Source organism: Cnephaeus nilssonii (genome assembly GCF_951640355.1).
Source record: "Cnephaeus nilssonii genome assembly, chromosome: 20".
Lineage (NCBI taxonomy): Eukaryota > Metazoa > Chordata > Mammalia > Chiroptera > Vespertilionidae > Cnephaeus > Cnephaeus nilssonii.
The window spans coordinates 12132053-12138991 of NC_137091.1; positions in this window are offsets into that span (position 1 = coordinate 12132053).

Consider the following 6939-nt stretch of genomic DNA (forward strand, 5'->3'; position numbering starts at 1 on the left):
TTTTCAGGTAGTTCGGCCATCCATTCCTTTTTTTTTTTTTTTTTTTTTGCTTAAGTTCATCTAAGCTGTGTTTTCTGTTTCTTGCAACCAAAAGTAGTCTATTATCCCATTTTATACTGCAATGTTAATATAACACCCTTTAATCACAAAAATTTCATGAAAGTCTACCAAGTTTGTCCATAGAACAGAAGAAATACAATTAAAGTCGTAGCCACTGGAAATCTTTTTCTCCCTAAAGAAAATGTGTTTATAGATTCACTCTAGAAAGAACAACATAGGAGTATCTACATTTCTATCTTTGGCAGAAAAAAATTCATCAATCTGTTGTTGTTGTTGTTGTTGTTGTTTTTAATATTTTATTGGTTTTAGAGAGGAAGGGAGAGGGAGAGAGAGAAACATCAATGATGAGAATCATTGATCGGCTGCCTCCTGCACGCCCCCTACCAGAGATTGAGTCTGCAACCCAGGCATGTGCCCTTGGCGGGAATCAAACCTGGGACCCATCAGTCCACAGGCAGACGCTCTATCCATTGAGCCAAACCAGCTATGGCCTGTTGTTGTTTTTAATAAATTTCTCTATCCCTGGCCCCATTCTTCATTTTCATTTTTAATAGGTCACCAGCAGGTTTTCTAAAAAGTTATCTAAATTATGTGTAAATATAATAAATTGTCCCTTGTAAGAACAAAAAATCCTTCCCACCAGCCCATGTATGCTTTGTCTTTAAATAATTACACAATATGGAAAAAAATTTGTTTTCATTCTTCTAGGGTATGAGAATGTTACAGATCAGTAATCATTAGTAAATCTAACCATAAAAGCAATGTGAATCTTAACCCTTTGCACTCGCTTTTTTCTCAATTCCTTTATTCTACTCGGGATTTAATTTTTTAAATACCCCAGATTTTACAAAGTGTGGCAGTAGAATAAAAAACTGGAGTTGCTTTTCATACAAACTTATTTATTTGGATTTTTTTATATTTCAAATTATTGATACATTCAAAGAGTATAAAAAGAGCTGCTACTGATGCTAACCATGTCGAGTCACACTCGACATCCGAGTGCAAAAGGTTAACAACTGGTGAGATCACAGTCCAGCTGGAGAAGTGGTCTGATTCTATATAATAAAAGGCTAATATGCAAACTGACCAAACAGTGGAACAACCAGTCGCTATGATGCACACTGACCACCAGGGGGCAGATGCTCAACACAGAAGCCAGACTCACAGCTGGCGAGCACAGCAGTGGTGGCGGGAGCCTCTCCTGCCTCCACAGCAGCAGTAAGGATGTCCAACTGATGGCTTAGACCCACTCCCCCTGGGAGGAATGGGCCTAAGCCGTCAGACATCCCCTGAGGGCTCCTGGACTGTGAGAGGGCACAGGCTGGGCTGAGGAACCCCCCACAAGTGCATGGGTTTCGTGCACTAGGCCTCTAGTAGAGATATAAAAGCTAATAGCCAATGTCATACAGGCAAATCCCATATAGTCCAACTGGGTGAAGTTTTAAGCAAATAACGTAGAGAACAGATGGAAAATAGTGTACATAATCTGCACCGATGTTCATGGTAACATTAAATAGATCAAGAGATGACATAATGACTCCACACATTTATTATAAAGTGCCTATTCTCCAAAAATCCCAAAGCACTTTTCCAACTCCTGGGTCAAATGCTAATGGTCATAAGTGATATGGGCAGGCATGATTCCTATTTTTCCTGTATCACAGACCTGAGGCACTCAGATTCTAAGAAGTCAGCCGTATAGAGTTGTGGAATATCTCTGATGAGACAGTAGAAGACAACCACTGAAATAAAATATAATGGGGAAGAATTTTCCACATATGCCAGGAAAACTCTGAAAAAGAAGAGAAATGTTGGAAGCATAGACCAACTATCTATCAAAACATACCAATTAAAAGTGAATAATGATGGGTACTTCATCTCATGATAAAATTGTGCACCATATAATGAACCTAAAACAGTAATATTATAGTGCAAAAAATTAAAATTTAAAAGCCATCAAGACTACATTATAAAATTTTCAAAAGCCTCCTAACATTTAAATCAAAAAAGGAGGGGATAGCAGAGGAATATCATGTAAGGAAAAATATCCTGTAAGTAAATTACATCTAGAAAATTAATACTTTAGAAAATTAATTGTAAGGCTAAAAGCTAAAAGCAAGACACCCATGAAAAACACACAAGGTGACAAAACAAGCCAGAGGAAAATCATTTGGGCAAAAAATGAAAAAGGATTCCCAGTCAAATTTATAGAAAATATTTCTTTATTAACTTTTGGTCGAGAATATGTTTGTATATTTTCAGAAAACAACTCCGAGACCATGTGGATTCCAGCAACAGAGAGGAATCGACAGGACTACTCCAGCCATGAAGACAGAAGAGAAGCAGTCCAGAGACGGAAGACGCTGATGTGGCCTTCCCATACTAGCAGTTAGCAGCTGTGCATCACTGCAGGTTGCCCAGGACCAAACCAGACAGAGTCGGACCTGCATTACCACCATTTGTCCAACATCCAGAACTGAAATGTCAGTGCTGACATGTACACATAAGGAACTGTTGGACATTGAAATTGGGTCTCAAAAGAAGTGTTGGCCCAGAAAGAAACTCACTACACACTGATTCATTTGCCTGTCACCATAACCATTATTGCCCGTCTCATTTTCGGTTCTTATAAGTGTATTTCTAATAGCACATGATCTCACCCATCTAGGGGAAATAATGAACAACATAGACTGATGAACAAGAACAGACCCAGAAACACGGAGGCGTGGATCAGACTGTCGGGCCTCAGGGGGAGGGAAGGGAAGGGTGGGGGTAAAGGGGGAGATCAACCAAAGGACTTGTGTGCAAGCATATGAGCCTAACCAGCGGTTAAGGACAACAGGGGGGTGGGGGCATGTGTGGGGAGGGGTGTGGGATGGGAATGGGGGGATGAGGACAAATATGTGATACCTTAATCAATAAAGAAAATTTTTAAAAAAGTGAATAATGATGGAACAGAATAAAAAGTCCAGAAATAGATAAAAATATATACTAACTTCTCCTATATAATAAAACCCTAATAATCAAATCAACTGAACAGGGCGACAACCGATTGCTATGATGCACAGTGACCATTAGGGGGCAGATGCTCAACACAGGAGCTGCCCCCTGGTGGTCAGTGGCACCACAGGGGGAGCGCTGCTCAGCCAGAAGCCAGACTCATAGCTGGCAAGCACAGCAGTGGTGGCAGGGAGCAGGCCTAAGCCAGCAGTCAGACATCCCCCGAGGGGTCCCGGACTGTGAGAGGCGCAGGCTGGGCTGAGGGCCACCCCCGCCCCTCCACAACCAGTGCATGAATGTCATGCACCAGGCCTCCAGTTATATTATAAAAGTGACATCTCAAATTACATTTTAATAAGTATCACAAGAGCTGGGAAACAGTCTAGGAAAACGATAAAGTTGGTACCCTACTTCATATTGTATACAAGTATAAACTGTAAAAGGATTAAAGAATTAAAGGTTAAAAAAAAAGAGTACTATAAATACCTTTAAAATGGAGTGGGGAAGTCCTTTATAAGTTAGACTTAAAAATCCAGAAGCAATATAAGATTGGTAAATTTGACTGAATAAAAATAAAAACCTTGAGCACACCAAAAAATACCGTAAGAAAAATTAAAAGTCAAGTGACTAATTTGAAAAGGGGAAAACTGTAACTTATATTATAAAGACTGATCTACCTAATTTTTAAAGATTAACTAGAATTTTGGTAGAAAATGACCAACAATCCAAAATAAAAATGGACAAAGGGCATCAACAGTCCTCAGCAAAAATACATACATGTATACATAAATACTCACACATATAAATGGCCATTACGCTTATAAAAAGTCTCAACCTTGCTTGCAACAAGATAAAGGTAAATGAAAACTACACTTAGATACCACTTATCACCTATCAATTTGACAAAAATTAAAATTTTGACAACACTCTTAAATTGACTTCAGATTTCTAATGGAGTAGTATCACTATTAGTCTAAAAGAAAAGGATTTGAACCTAAAATTCTATAGAAGTTATAATTATTTTTCAAAATAAGGACATTTTAAGATATACAAGCATTCATATACAAACTCTCTAATAAGAATTTCTCTAAAACGTGCTCCAGAAAAAAATAAAGAGAGGAAGAAAGAGAGAGGAGAGGAGAAGATTTTAAAGGCTGGAGGGAAACAGTCATGGAAGGCACATTGATAGAGAAAGTGAAATGGTACAACCCAAGGGAGAGGAATCTGGCTTCCTCTACAAAAAATACAGATGCATTTATCCTTTGACCTAACAATCCTACATCTGGGAATCTATCCCACAGTCATATCTGCATACATACAAAATGGCATATGTGGAAGATTATTCATTACTAGAGGCCCGGTGCATGAAATTCGTGCACAGGAGGGGGGTCCCTCAGCCCAGCCTACACTCCAATCCAGGACCCCTTGGGGGATGTCCGACTGCCGGCAATCAGACATCCCTCTTGCAATCCATGACAGCTGGCTCCTAACCCCTCTGCCTGCCTGCCTGATTGCCCCTATCCACCTCTGCCTGCCTGAGAGCCCCTAAGCACCTCTGCCTGCCTGCCTGATCGCCCCTGACATCTCCCCTGCTGGCCTGATCGCCCCTAACTGCTCCCCTGCCAGCCTGATCACCCCTAACCACCTCTGCCTGAGCCCCCACACCTGGGACCCAGGCTTCTCTCCTCCAGCTGGCAGCAGGCACCTGAACCGGGCTTCCCTCCCTCTGGCCGGCCGCAGGTGCCCAGGACCTGGGCCTGTTTCGCCTGGGCCAGCCACAGGTGCCCAGGACCACGGGCATCTTCACCCGGACCAGCCACAGGCTCCCAGGACTGGGGATGGCTTCGCCCGTGCCTGGCTTTGTCAGGAAGGATGTCTGGAAGGTAATCCGGAAGATGTCCAGTCTAATTAGCATATTACCCTTTTATTAGTATAGGTAGCATTATTTGTAAGAGCAAAAAACTGTAGCCAGCAGTCCATTTTAGGGTACTGGTTGAAGAAACTAGGGATACATTCACCCAATTAAATGCTATGCAGCTGAATAAAAGGCTCAGGAATATCTACTTACTGACGTGGAAAGATCTCAGTGTAAACAAGGATATACATTGTTTTAAAAAAAGCAAGATGCAAAGCAAGTTATGTAGTATGCTCCCTTTTCTACAACAAAGAGGGGGAAATATAAATATACATTTGCTTTTCTTCGAATAAATATACACAGAATTCTAATAGGGCCCTGGCCAGGTAGTGCAGTTGGTTAAAGCATCATCTTGATATGCCAAGGTTGCAGATTTGATCTCCAGTCAGTACACATACAAGAATCAACCAAAGAATGCATAAATAAATGGAAAAATAAATCGATGTCCCTCTCTCTCACTCGCTATCTTTCTCTCTCTCGCTCTCTGTTTAAAATCAACAAATAAATTTTTAAAATCAATAAATAAAATAAACCTAATAGGAAATTGTTACGTATACAGGGGAAAGCAAAGAGAGAACAGGAGTGAAGCAAGAATTCTGAGTACCACTTTTATTTGTAAATTAGGTAAAAGTATTATCTATAATTTAAAAATATTTGAAATGTTCCAGAAAGAAAAAAATCACATGACCTAAAAGGAAAGAAGAATAAAATTAACTTCAGATTTCTAATGGAACAATATCACTATTAGTCTAAAAGAAAAGGGTTTGAACCTAAAATTCTATAGAAGTTATAATTATTTTCTAAAATAAGGACATTTTACGAAATGCAAGCATTCATATACAAACTCTCTAATAAGAATTTAGCTAAAATGTACTCCAGAAAAAAATAGAGGAAGAAAGAGAGAGGATAGAGGATTCAAAAGGCAAGCGTGAGCCCCCCCAAAAAACAACAACAAAAACCTGACAGTAAAACTAAATTTAAATAAATGCTGATATCAAACAAAAAAAATTAACATTTTGTAACTAAGGAACTGAGAACTGTCAGAGAAAGTGGTAAGTGACAGAAATAAAAAAATGTCAAGGTTTTCACCTTATTTGGGGATAGGATAGAGGTAGTCTACATGAAGGTGGAAAGATATATAATCAATATGTATGTTAAAACTGTAAGTGTAATTATTAGAAAAACAGAAATAAGAGGTATAACTTACAAACCACCACTAGAGGAAAAAATGGAATACATTAATCTAATCAACCAAAACTAGGCTGAAGGAGGGGGAAAGAATGCATAGTATAACAAACAAAAATAAATAAACAGAAAATATAAGATAAGTCCAAACACAATGATAATAATAATTTGAGTGATGGGTCAATTTTCTATTAAAAATAGAAAACTCACAAGCTATATTTAAAAGTCGATATCACAGAAAGAATAGAAATAACAGTATAAGAAAAAATACACTAAATAACTATTAGTATCAGAAAAAAAGAAATAATTTTAGGCAAATACACTAAATGGACAAAAAGAAATATTTGCCAAGAATACATAACTCATGAACTTTTGGGCATATCTAACAACATAGCTTTTAGGAACCAGCAGATAAAATAGATGGACAAAAAGTAAGAATACAGAATATTTAAACAAGCTAATTAACAAGTTTGATCTAATAGATATAAAATAGAACATTGATATATATAATAAAGATAATTCTTCTCAAACAGTCAGGGATATTCACAAAAGAAAATTGATCATATATTAGGTCATGAAGAAAAATCCTATCGACTCCTGTAAAGCAGAAATCATATAAGCCATATTGATTGATCACAATAAAATAAAATTAGATTCATCATCAAAAAGATAGCCTGAAAAATCTATAGACTTAGAAACTTTAAAACCCCATGATAATAATTCTTATGTTTAAGATAAAAATCAATACAGAACTTACAAACTATTTAGAAATGAATGAC